This window comes from Microcebus murinus, chromosome 14, assembly GCF_040939455.1.
Source record: "Microcebus murinus isolate Inina chromosome 14, M.murinus_Inina_mat1.0, whole genome shotgun sequence".
Lineage (NCBI taxonomy): Eukaryota > Metazoa > Chordata > Mammalia > Primates > Cheirogaleidae > Microcebus > Microcebus murinus.
The window spans coordinates 35,914,868-35,928,075 of NC_134117.1; the positions used below are offsets into that span (position 1 = coordinate 35,914,868).

Below are 13,208 nucleotides of genomic sequence, written 5' to 3' on the forward strand. Positions count from 1 at the left end.
GGGAGTGTGCAGGCTGACAGCATGGTGGACTCCCAGGAAGTCTGACCCAGGAAGAGGCCTGTGAGTGCAGGTGGGTTCAGGGCTGTCTGGGCAGGAAGCAGGGCTCGGGTGTCTGAAGAATGGAGGGACATGGGCTCCCAGTGGGCGCAGTCCCCTCAGCCCTGCACACTCATTGCCCTGAGGTATGTTAGGAGGGGCCAGAGCAGGGCTGCTCGTCTCCCCCTCTGAATGCCACCAGGATTGTTTCAGGGAAGATGCCTGAAAAGAAACATCTGCAAAAATGAGATTGCAAATGCCCTCCCTGAACCTAGGGCTTTTTCATGGAGACAGCCCCGCAGCCCCACAGGGCATGGTTAGCCCAGAGCTTCGTGCGTGTGCAGCTGCACATGGAAAGCTCTCCGGGACACACTGAGGCATCAAGAGGGCACACCAAGGTGACCTGGAACCCCTCCCCTACCCACATTTGGTAAATTAGAGAAGATTAGTCAAAACTGGAAAGAGACTCGAGGCTCACATTATCTCTGGATGGTTTGCTACATGTAAATAATCAGAACTTGATGGTGGAAAGCAGATTGTCCATTATCATTAGTATGATTTCAGCCTGCTTTATGGCTCCTCGGTGAGTTGAAAACATATTTTTGGTTTTAATATCAAAACCTGTCAGAATTTGTTTTGCTAAAGCTAACAGAATGATACAGGTCAGATCAATTATTATGAGAAATTCCATTAAGGAAGTGCCATATGCGGCACTATAAAAAAGACCGAGAAGCACATATGGCTAGGAAGAAGGGATGGCACTGTGTCCCCTGCACGTGCGTGACACCGTCATGCCCTTCAGGCCCTGCTGCTGTGGCCACGCTGGAACGAGAGACCCCTCCTCCTCTCCATCCCGGCCTCATGCCCCAAACCCTCCTGTTCTCTTCCATTGCCCCAACCCATGAGATTGAGCAACCAATTTAATTTGCATTTCTCTGCAGACGACTTGGTTAGCAGGACTTTTTGATATCCCAAGTAGTTGAGATATTTAAACAGATGACAAAGAAAACAAAAGCACAATTACAAACAGGGCCATAAGTTTGTTTGGATGCCCTCCCTCTGGCCCACTGGGTGAGTGGTCAGGGACTAAGAACACCAACTCTGGAATCAGACCAGTGGGGTTTAGGTCCCCACTCTACTACTCCCTCTTCATGTGACAGTGAGCAATTTACTTCATCCCTCTAAGCCTTGGTTTTCTCATCTATAGAATGGGGATAATCACATCAGTTTTCCCAGGTGCCTATGGGGAGAACTAAATGAGATAATGCATGTTAAAGCACTTAGAATGATGCCTGGTGAACAGTTAAAGCTCAAGCCATTTTAGTAATTATCCTCATGTCACCGCAGGCAATAGGTTTGATGGAAAAGCATGCGATTTAAGTCAGGAAATGTGGATCCGCCACTGGCTCTAAGACTATGGACTAGTCTTCACCTCTCTGGACCTCCATTTTCTCATCAACAAATTGGAGATAATCATACCCATCTGGCGGAGTTGTTTCAGGAGCTACTGCATGCGGAAAGTGCTTGCAAACTATTCTGTGATATGCAAGCGTAATTTAATGTAATCATCTCTGAGCTAGCCCCGAGCCTCAGCAAACACTGGACAGATGCCATCTACATGAGTTTGTTCAGAATATGGATGGTCCGGCCGGTTGAGTAATAACTAAAAGCATCCTAAGAGTCTAATGATGGAAAGCAAAAATGAGTCAGAAATGTAGCAGCCTGGACTCAAAAGGGCCTGAGATGTACAGCAGAGCGGCGTTCACAAAGGAATTGCCTGACTGATTGTACTTAATAGCTTAGCATCTCTCAAATAGGTTGGTTTAAAAAAAAAAAAAAGAAAGAAAGAAAAAGAAAAAAAAGCCCAAAAATTGATATTTGGTAGTACAGCTTCCTTTCAGTCTATAAATGGTTTTGTCTGTAATGGTTGTGTCCCTCGAAATTATAATCCAAGACATAAGCCGGTCTGAGCTGCCGAGATGCCCCACAATGGCAGCCATTCCTGGGCTGGCCAGACCTTGCCTTGGAGTTTTGCTGATGGAGGCAGCCAGTGACCGGGGTCGGATCGTGGAATTTTTCAAGCTTCTGGTCCCAGCTCCTGGCTAACGATGCTGCCCTCTGAAGGCCCTTCCAGCCTGGTCATTCTCCAAGGCCAGGTGAACTGATTATTTACACACAACACTTCTTGCTTGGACTCTGAGGCCCAGAGTGTGTTAAGCATTTTTATCCTGAATCTCTCACTTCATGAAAGCCTGGGAATACGTAATACAGGGAAATAGAAGGGGGAGTGAGCATTGAAGGAAAATGAAAGGAAGGCAGAGAAAATAAATGCTCCCCCTGACTATGCTTGGCTTCCTCAGGTGAAGGAAGAGGAAGGGTGTGGTCAAGGTCGCACCCGGGCTGGTTCTGAGGCGGAAGCAGTTTGGGGAAGCAGCAGCTGCAGAGCTCAGGAGCTCAGACTCCCCCCCACCCAGGAGGGGGCCAGTGCCAGGCATGGGCAGGGCGGTGCTCCTTGGGCTCCTGTGGTGTCAGGAAGAGGCCATGGGCCACACCAGGAGCAGGAGACAAACCCCCAGGCAACAGGCAGAGAGGAGCAGAGCTGGCCTGGGTGGTGGACCCCATGCTCCTCCGCCAGCTCTGGTCTTAACCTCATTTCCTCTTAGCTGTGGTTAAAGAAAAAACTCCTCAAGTGTGTCATTTGACGTTTCAGCGGGCACATGCCTTGCGGCTCTTCCAGCCCTCAGCTACTCTCTCGCCTCAAGTTCTCTTGTCCCCACCTGCCTGCACACTGGTTCTGCGCTTTCTCTTTCTTCTTTCTTCAGTCCTCTTGCAGCTCTCTCTACTTGCTCCTTCTCAAACCCTGTGGTTCAAAGCCCCACTTTCCCCTCCTCCTTCCTTCTTCTTCAAATCCCCTCCTCCCTGCTTCTCCTCCTCCTCTTTGATCTCCCTCCTCCCTGCTCCTCCTCTTCATCTCCCTTTTCCCTGCTCCCCATCTTTCTCACCCAGTTCTACTCCTTCTCTCTCCCTTCTACTTGCCTCATCTACCTTTCCTGTTCCCAGTCCATCCCTTCAAGATGTCCTGATGGGGACTTCCTGATTTCTTTGCTTCTGGCTTCGGGAACTTTAAAGGTAGATTCAAATATATAGGTAGCTGTCAAAAGGCCTCAAGATTGGTGGAGAAAGAAAACCATAGGGTGGATAGTGGTGCATGTTTAAATAAGTAAAATAGGTGTAATGATAAAACAATTTCATTGTAAATTTTCTAAGAATGCAGACTACTTTTTACATTTCTTTGTAGTTTCCATAGAGCCTAGCAATGTGTCCCACACATAAAAAAAAATACTCAATAAATATTAGTTGAAAAAGTGCCTCCACCAATGAATGGAAGCATATGGAAGCAAAATGTGCTTTTCTTTTCTTTTTTTTTTTTTTTTTTTTTTGAGACAGAGTCTCGCTTTGTTGCCCAGGCTAGAGTGAGTGCCATGGTGTCAGCCTAGCTTACAGCAACCTCAAACTCCTGGGCTGAAGCGATCCTGCTGCCTCAGCCTCCGGAGTAGCTGGGACTACAGGCATGAGCCACCATGCCCGGCTAATTTTTTCTATATATATTAGTTGGCCAATTAATTTCTTTCTATTTATAGTAGAGACGGGGTCTCGCTCTTGCTCAGGCTGGTTTCAAACTCCTGATCTCAAGCAATCCACCCACCTTGGCCTCCCAGAGTGCTAGGATTACAGGTGTGAGCCACCACGCCCAGCCAAAAATGTGCTTTTCTTTCAACTGAGCACATACAGCCACAGTGTCAATGGAGCCAGAAAGCATGTCTTCAAAGAAGGTTCGAAATCCTTGGGAAGATACATATTCACTTATAATGAGTGTAAGTACTAGTAAAAGGTAAATGTTGCTGCTAAGATTTTCTCTGTTCCATGGGCTCACATTTCCCTTCTTTACACTACTAATTTTCTTGGAAAACCCTCTTAAATACAGGTGGAATCCCAGTGCACAGTTCCATACACAAATCCACTGACTGTGCCCCGTGGAGAGGCTGGACTCTTTGGCCTCCTCCCCCTGCACCTGCCTGGTTCATCTGCTGGACTCATCTAACTCATCCTTGCAACAAATGTTCGTTTTATGCCTCTTTTTGCCAACCTTGATGCTGAGTTCTTTACACATACCATCTCATTGAGTCCACACAACACTCTGAGGAAGGTACTATTGTTAGCCTTACTTTTCAGATGAAGAAACTGAGGCTAAAGTTGCTCGCGTAGGTCCACCAATGATCCCCATTTGCTCATCGCTGAAGTAGCTCCCAGGACATGGGCCTTGCTGTTTTCAAAGAAAAGAGGTCCGGGGCAAGCTGTCCCAATGTCCCCGGGACCGGGGGATTTCCCAGCTTCCAGTGCCGACACTGGGAAATCCCCACGTAAATTGGGTGATATGGTCACCCTGCCGTGGTCACGTGCCCAAGGCCGTCCAGCTGGTTCCCATCAGACTCAGGAGTCAGAACCATCCCATCTGACGCCAAGGCCCCATTTTTAACTGCTCCGCCTCACCCACCCAACCACTAATCCTGCATTTCCGGCTGCTTCAGAGACATCCCACAGTTGCCTCATACTCCAAATACCACCCTCCAAAAAAATCTCCCTTCCCTTAAAACCCACTGTGCTAATTCCTCCTCTGTTAAGCAATACCCAAAAGCATCCTGAGAGTCACTTCCAAACCTCTCAAATCCCTCCCTTCCTTGCTATTTCATTTACCACAACTCTGGCCCAGGTCTTCAGCTCCTGAATTCTCAGAACCAAAAGGTTTCTCTGCCTCCAAAAGTCCACCCAGCACACCACCCTCGGATTTATTCTCTAGAAGTGTAGACCTGAAAGAGAATTCCAGTACAACTTTGCATCTGGCATGTTACAAAACTAAGGCAGGGAGAATTAGACGGCTCATGCAAGGCTACACCAGGGCAGAGCCCATATAGCACCACCCCCTTCCTAACCTAAAGGCCAGCAGCTTTCCCAAGCACCTGCCCTTGCCTCTCCTGTGACTCCCCTGGGCCGCAGAGCAAGTCCAAACTCTGCATCTGGAGACATTCCAGCCTCCTGGCTCTCCCTGAAAGTATATCAAGTACCCTCTCTGCTCTGCTAGATTGGTCTGGCCCTTGCAGCTGCAAACCTCTGGACCACCTCTGTATTCCTCTATTCTTGCCTGCCTACCTTTCCTCCATTGTTGAAGAGGTTTTTATTGAGCACGTACTATGGGCAAGTCTTGCTCTAGCAAAGGCACAGGAGCAGAAGACACAGTCCCCAAAACAAGCAGCTTCCACCCTAGCTCAGGTTCCACTTCTTTGTGACCCCTCCCCCAGCACCTTTCCTTATGATCTTCCAGGACATGTATCATCAGTACCGTGACTTTTGGCATTTAAGCTGTTCAATCTCATTTTCTGTCTGCTCCACGTAGGTGGGTCTCCATTTCTTAATAAGGTTGTCAGGTCTTGGGTGTAGTAATATGGGAAACCCTTTCTTCCTGCTCCACAACACATCTGACCTTGCGGCGGCCAGATCATCACTGCTTGAGAGCTTCTTGTGGAGCTGAATTAAATTGGTCACAACAGATTCTCTGTCACGAACAATCCTATGCAACAATTTCTCTGATTCCAGTGTACACAGCAGTCATTCTGACAAAGAAAAACTTTACTGCATGTCATTTTCATCGCAGTCTAGAAGGGCAAGAGCAGACACCAAATTGACCCATTTACATTTCTTTTTCCACCACTAGGGAGGAATCCCCCCTTCCCTGCTCTTTCTCTTCCTCCAGACGTCTCAAAGAATCTAACCATCATCTTCTGAAACCCCCCTGTCACCTTCCACCCCCTCAACCAAATGCACATACCACCTCAAATACTGAACCACAACTCAGATTTTTAAAGTTCAAGGACTAACAAGAAGGAGCAATTGACTCATTTTTCCTTGATTCAAAGTGCTGTGGGTTTTGAAGAGCAGCCCTGACACCCCTTATGTGAGCCTGTTTCTGAAACCAGGGCAGACCAAGGGGGCTCCTACATCCCCCCCCCAGATTGGACAATGGACCATAAATTCTACAGGCTTGATGTGTGACCTTGGGCAAATAAGTCCCTTGACTGCTCTGGGCTTGAAATCCCTCAGCTACAAACGGAGGGGCTTCTCTCTAGGCCCTCCAAGGACCCCTCCATGTGCCCATTCGGTGACTCTGACTTATTTCTCACTCCTGGAGTCCCTCCATAGAGCAACCTGCTCCAAGAACAACTCCAGTCCCAACAAATCTTCCCTCACCAACACAGCCCTTCCATTGCCAGTATAAAAGATGGAAAGATGATTTCTCTTTTTTTCTTCTTTTCTTTTCTTTTCTTTTCTTTTGCTCTTTTCTTTTCTTTGTTTTTTTATTAAGTTTCATGCTGAGAAAAGCTCATGAAAACTTCTGGTTCACCCAAGATGGAAAGAAACTCCCAACAAAAGGGCAAACAGGGCCAGGAGTGGTGGTTCACACCTGTAATCCTAGCACTCTGGGAGGCCAAGGTAGGCAGATCGTCTGAGCTCAGGAGTTCCAGACCAGCCTGAGCAAGAGCCAGACCCCATCTCTACTAAAGAAATAGAAATTAGCTGGACAACTAAAAATATATAGAGAAAAGTTAGCCGGGCATGGTGGCGCATCCCTATAGTCCTAGCTACTCGGGAGGCTGAGGCAGTAGGATCGCTTGAGCCCAGGAGTTTGAGGTTGCTGTGAGCTAGGCTAATGCCATGGCACTCTAGCCAGGGCAACAGAATAAGACTCTGTCTCAAAAAAAAAAAAAAAAAAAAAAAAAGGGCAAACAGACCTCATGGGCTCTCAGCTGTCCTCTGGAGGTAAAGCTGCTATGAAAACTTTGGTGGTTTGATTTCAGAAGCTCATAGGGATCCCCAAGCCATTTACCCTTTCAGAATAGACAGTAAGTAGACAAGAGCAGGCCTCACAAAAGCCACCCCCGGCTTCGACATTTTGTGGATTCCTTCTTTGGATGGCACGAAGGGCGTCAGGTTCCCACTGGCCTTGGCTTGGAGAACTCGCTTGTGAAGGAGAAGGAAATACTGTCTCAACCACAACTGCGGAGAGCGGCTCTTAATAAATATGAAACCCTTTGCATCTGCTGAGTAACTTGATGAGTTTGGATGTGCAAAGGGGGCCCAGAGCAAAGTGTGGGAAGAGAGGCAGGAAAGAGTTGAATTTCTATGCAAACTAATATGAAAAACTGGAATTTGGGGGGAGAACCCAGGAATCAGGGGATGAGTAAAGGGGAGAAGGATGAAGAGAGAAGAACTAGCAAACTGGATGAGGTGTGGGCTCTACGTGGCATGCAATGGCCGGTGAAAACTCTCAGGGAAGGGAAGCCAGAGCTTGGATGTCTGTTTTCAATATGCGGTTGTGGACTATTGTGATAAAAGCCCCTCCATCTTCCTCTTAAATCTACTCTAAAATCTTCTCTACAAACTGCCGTGAATAAATGGGCCTTTTTGTTTGTTTTTGCTGTTAAAACTCAGGGAGGAGGCTCAATTTCAGGTATGAGTCAACATGGACTCAAACAAAAGGAGTAGAGCCATAACATAAAAAAGCAGGAGTTAGAAGCCGGGATCCATTACAAGAAAATGACCCTCCAAAAGTTTGGAGAAATTGCTGAACATTCACAGTGTATGGAATTGGTGGCCCAAGCCCACCTTTTCTAAATATCGGTGGGAAAGAAGAGGCCGTCCGTGTGCATGTGCGTGAATGCACACGTGCACGGACACAGAGATCACTGGAAAAACTCCAAAGAAAAGGCTAACGGAGAACATTTGGCCAGGTCTGGGCGCAGATACAGGGAAGCCAGGCTGACAGAGAGCTGGTGCTCTCTGGAATGTGGGCAGGCAGAGTCGTGGCTGCTGGCGGGGATGAAAAGTCAGCATCCGGGGAGGAGGCAGCTGCTGGCGGCCGAGGCGTGTGGATGTGCACGCCAAGCGCTGTCCGCAGGGAGGGGAGCCAACCAGGAGAGTTTGAGCAGATGAGGTAGGAATTTCTCTTGATGGTTCAATGCTTTTGCAAAGAATATTTGGAAATGTCTAAAAGCCATGGTGCCTCAAAGATGGAAGACGGCTTCCCCCTATAAACACAGCCCCTGTTAAAGCCGTTAAAGAGTGTGCGAATGCACAATAGGAAAAACTGAACCGAGAAAGGGAACGGGGAAGGTTAGATGATGGGAAAGAACCAAATTCCCAGAAACCAGAATATAATCCCAGGGGGTGCAGGGAGGATGAATGCAGCCACGGAAATAGACCCTTCCATACGCTGGGAACGACACAGAGACAGCGAGGAGGGACCAGCACAACCTCACGGAGACCCAGCCAGGCCCTAAAGCGCCTCCTCCCCTGCCATGTTGCATGTCTTCAGTTTCGTCCATTTCTCCACGTGCTTACTGAACAGCCAACACAAGCCAGGCACGTTTCTTGGTGCTAGGGATGCCAAGATGAAACACCAGGCCAGGCCTTGCCCTCTTGGATTTAGACTGCAAACAAGGGGGCAAGTGCACAAACGAATGAGACTGTTCTAGATACGACCCAGTATCCTATGAGCAAAACGAAGCACAGAACCATGATGGAGAACCACCTGGGGCAGGGAGTGCTCTAGAGAGGGCGGTCAGGGAAGGGCTCTCTGAGGAAGGCTCACTCGAGCAGCAGTAGGAGGAGGAGGAGGAGATGCTGGAGAAAGGCATCCTGAGGAGAGGGTGGGAAATGCAAAGGCCCCGGGCAAGGCAGAGGGCGGGTGGGATGGAGCTGGGAAAGTGAGTCTAGAAGCCCAGGGACAGGTCCTGTGCGTCCCTGGCAGTCACCATGAGCCCAGTCGAAGCGGGCAGTCCTCCAGGGCGCCATCCCCAAGAAGAGTCTTTTTCCTGAGCTGGGGGAGGCCATTTCTCCGGGGAAGAGAAACGTGGCATGAGCTCAGCACCCACGGAGGAGGCTCCAGGAGCAGTGCTTACCACGAAGAGCCACCAGATGGCTCCGTGAGGAGACTGCCCGCTTTGCCATTGCTGACGCTTTTCCTGTTCTAAGGTAGAAGCATTTTTTCCCACTGAACAAAAGCTTCTTTAGCAAATAGCTTTTTTAATTTTTTTTTTTTTTAACGAAAGGAATCAATAGCAACTAGGCCAACAGGGCAGCCCAGGTCTAAGTCATCTCTGCCATCCTGATGGCCAAAAGAGGCAACTTCTCCATGCCCCACTCCCGAGCTCCCATTTTTTTCAAAGCATTGTGCTCAGCCCAACTGGCTTGGTCACCCTCCTGTTCAGATAGACAATCCTAGGAAAAAAAGAAATGCCAGTAGCCCAGGCCATAGGCCAAACTCAACTCTCCAAGGAGCAGATTGCCCAGTAATGACATCTAAGCACTTAAAAAACTCAGGGTGATAGTGTGTGAGAACACGGAAGCAGGAGAGTGAGAGGAGCTTCAAAAGGAAAAGGCAGACAAGAGTTTGCTATTTTCACCAAGGCTTTCTTGCAATGATATGTATTATTAAGTAAAGGCAAGAATTGTTCCAGGCTGCCTAACACAGCCTGGCCGTAGAAGCCATCATTTTGTGTGAAAGAACAGGCCCAGAGACCAGCACGCAGCTGGCGTAAGGCAGCAAAGGTCTGCAGGACTTGTCAGTGAGTCAAGTGAATTCAACAAGGTGCCACAGGGCCCAGGGGCCTTTTGGGGCACTCTGAAGGGTCAAAAGGGGAAAAGAGAAAAGCCTACCTTTAAGGAGCTTGCAATCTAATGTTGGTCATGGGAATTCGTGCCCACTGGAATGCTTTTGCTCATTTTTCATCTGCTGGAATTAGCCTCTCCCTCCCCTGAGCTCCCACAGTCCTTGGCACATGTTATAGTCATGCCCTGGCCGTGTCCTCTCTGGCTGGGGAGCTCCCTGAGGCCAGGCCTACCTGGCACTCACACTTGTGGCCCCTCCCACCCAGCGCCACCCACAGAGCCTGGCACCCGGCCAGCCCCTCGCAAGTGCTCACTGAACTGAATTTTGCCTACGCTAACAGGAAGCACAGCCACAGAACCCAGGGGACAGTCTGTGACGTGAGTAAAGGACTGAGTTAATTTGGATGTGGAGAGCACTCTCCTTAGCCCAGGCAAGGCTTAGCGCACAGTCAGCCCTTCGTAATGGCGTTCTGTCGTCTTGATTTGTTTTTTCTTTCTATGAGGTAGGATTTGAGAAGCTTAAAAACAAAAATTTTTTTAAGGCCCGTTGCCCTCAAATCCCTCCCCTCTCCCTGATGTTGTGCCTGTTTTCCATGAATGAGTCAAATTAGTGAGATAAGGCAGTGAAGAGACCTACCTTAAATGTAAATCTGAGAAGGCAACATGTTTGGGTAAGTATTACTATCCCCTTAATAAAACTAGGAAAACAAAGCTCAGAGAGGCTAAGTAACTTGGCTAATGGCATACAGCTTATAAGTGGCTAAGCCAGGATTTAACCCTAGACCTGTGCTCTGGGTCAGAATGACCAACATTCCCTTCACCTCTGGATGTCAAGACTAAGACGTGGGCCTCCTTTTGTGCGGGTGTTTGTATCAAAGGTAATGCTACAGGCAGAGAAGCAGCGAAGCGTGTGGTTTAAGGTTGCTGTTTTACTTTTTGTCAGCATCTGCCCTAGTCATGTTGTGACTAGAATTCAGGGACCTTCCTACGAGAAAGGGCAGTGATAAACGAATGAATATTTATGGGGAGGGGGAGAGCAATATTGTTCAATATACACATAAAACATAGATTTATTATATTATATGTAACATATAATATATGTATTTAACAATATTGTGCTCGATGCTCTGTTCTCCAACTCTCCCTGACATTGGTAAACACACACACACACACACACACGCATAAAGTATATGTCATGATTTTGTTCGTTTTGACAACTTCCATTGGGGCAAATTGAAGGTGAAGAAGCAACCCTGGAACATGAAGCTGTACGATGACTTTTCTACCTTCCTGACCAAAAAAAAAAAAAAATAGGCAGGAAAGGCCCTTGGTCAGTTGCTTTCAGTAATGAGGAGGAAGAGAGGCCTGAAATACCAGCCCATCGTCTTCTCATGAAAGGTCACTGGTGTCATTTCTCCAATACCGTCTGGAAGGTGATGCATGGCAGGAAGTCCTCTAAACACAGCACACAAACTGTACTGTAGGAATGTTCATCTTTCCCCTGCTTTGCTGGCAGTACAGGGCATTTGGACAAGATTGGCTCCCCAAAGAGTCTCTTACGGTGAGTTTAAGAACCACCACTGGCTTAATCCCCCTATGGCATTGTTCCAATAGCACAACTCCCCAGGCATGGTCCCCTTAAATGGCCCCCAGTTGCCTATATATTCAGTTAAAATCCACTGGTCTGGAAGCTAGACTCTTCTCAGCTTAAACCTTTCTTCCTCTGGAAAATATCCCAGGATTCCCTCGTACCAAAGTAGCCTCCCCCATGACATATTTCTATGGCACTCTGAAATTCCAGCCTTTCACACCCTGATAATTGCTTAACTGACATCGAATTAAATATGTGTGTGATGTCACCAGAGAGACTAGACTGCTGAGCCCTGTGTTGGTAGGGACCAAGTCTTTTTGTTCAAGCACCCAGAACAGTGGCTGGCACTAAGTTCTCTAATACTTGTGACTCACTCAATGACTGACCCACTGACTGATGTTCTGGTCCCAACTTAACCTTTTCAGCTTCCTCTCCTGATCGTCCTACCCATACCCTTATGTTCCATCCAAATCTACTGTTCCCTGACATCTCTCTTTACTTTTCTATCTCTGTGATTTCATCCATGGTCTTCCTTCTTCTTGGATAATGGACATTATTCCCATTCCATTTAAGGACAATCAAACCAGTAAGACAGAAAAGGCTTTTTTCATTGATATGTGATTTCACATACAATAAAATTCACCTATAGTTCAGCATATTCACAAGTTTGGGCAGCCCTCTGCACTACCTAGCTTCATAATATTTTCATCACCCAAAAAGAAACCCTATAGCCATTAGCCATCATTCCCCATTCTTCTTTTCCCCAAGCCCTGACAACCACTAATATTCTTTGTGTCCCTATGGATTTGCCTGTTCTAGACATTTCATTGAAATGGACTTATACAATATGTTGCTTTTTATGTCTGGCTTCTCTCACTTAGCATAATGTTTTCAAGGTTCACCCATGAAATAATGAAAGAGGAATGAAGCATGTATCCGTACTTCATTCCTCTTTATAGTTCAATAATATTCCATTGTGTGACTATGCCACATATTATTTATTTATCAGTTAATGGACATTGAGGTTGTTTTTATTTTTTGGCTGTTATGAATGATGCTGCTATAAATATTGTGTACAACCTTTCTGTAAACATACGTTTTCAATTCTCTTGGGTATATATTAATACTTAAGAGTAAAATTGCTGGATCATGTGGTAACTCTATATATAACTCTTTAAAAAACTGACAAACTTTTTCCAAAGTGGTTGTACCATTTTACATTCTCACCTGCAATGTATGATGACTCTAAATTCTCTGTATCCTTGCCAGCATGTTATTATCTGATGACTACGATGAGGAGGATGATCATGGTGCTGATTGCCATTCTAGTGGGTGTGAAGTGGTATCGCTCTGTGGTTTTGATTTGCATTTCCTTAGGGGCTAATGATGTTGAGCACATTTTCATATGCTTATTGGCCATTTGTATATTTTATTTATAGAAATATTTGTTCAAATCCTTTGCCTAGTTTTAACGGGGTTACTTGTCTTTTTATTGTTGAGGTGTAAGAGTTCTTTATATATTCTGGATACTAGACCCTTATCAGATATGTGATTGGCAAATATTTTCCACCATTCTAAAGGTTGTCTTTTCACTTTCTTGGTCATGTCCCTGAAACACAAAAGTTGAATTTTGATCAAGTCCAGTTTAATCTTTGATTGCTTGTGCTTTAGGTGCCATCACTGAGAAATCATTGCCCAATCCAAGGTCACAAAGATGTTCATCTTTGAAGATGTTTTCTTCTAAGTGTTTTATAGTTTTGTCTACTACATTTAGGTCTTTGACTCATTTTGAGTTAACTTTTGTGTTTTTTGTGACGTTGGGGGTCCAGATTTATTCTTTTGTATGCGGATATCCAGT

The 13,208-nt window shown here is 46.6% G+C and overlaps 1 long non-coding RNA gene across 3 annotated transcripts in view; it reads right to left on the reverse strand.

The window, feature by feature from the left end:
• The window catches only part of LOC105870316 (uncharacterized), an 81,242-nt gene extending 71,282 nt beyond the window's left edge, over window positions 1–9,960 (reverse strand). For 2 of the 3 annotated variants that reach the window (XR_012922888.1, XR_012922889.1), the window contains exon 1: window positions 9,808–9,960. This is a non-coding gene — a long non-coding RNA (uncharacterized LOC105870316). Of the gene's footprint in view, window positions 1–4,262; window positions 6,419–9,807 lie in introns of those variants that run through there. The other variant, XR_012922890.1, reaches the window with a different exon arrangement.
• Between the last annotated feature and the right edge of the window lie 3,248 nt (window positions 9,961–13,208).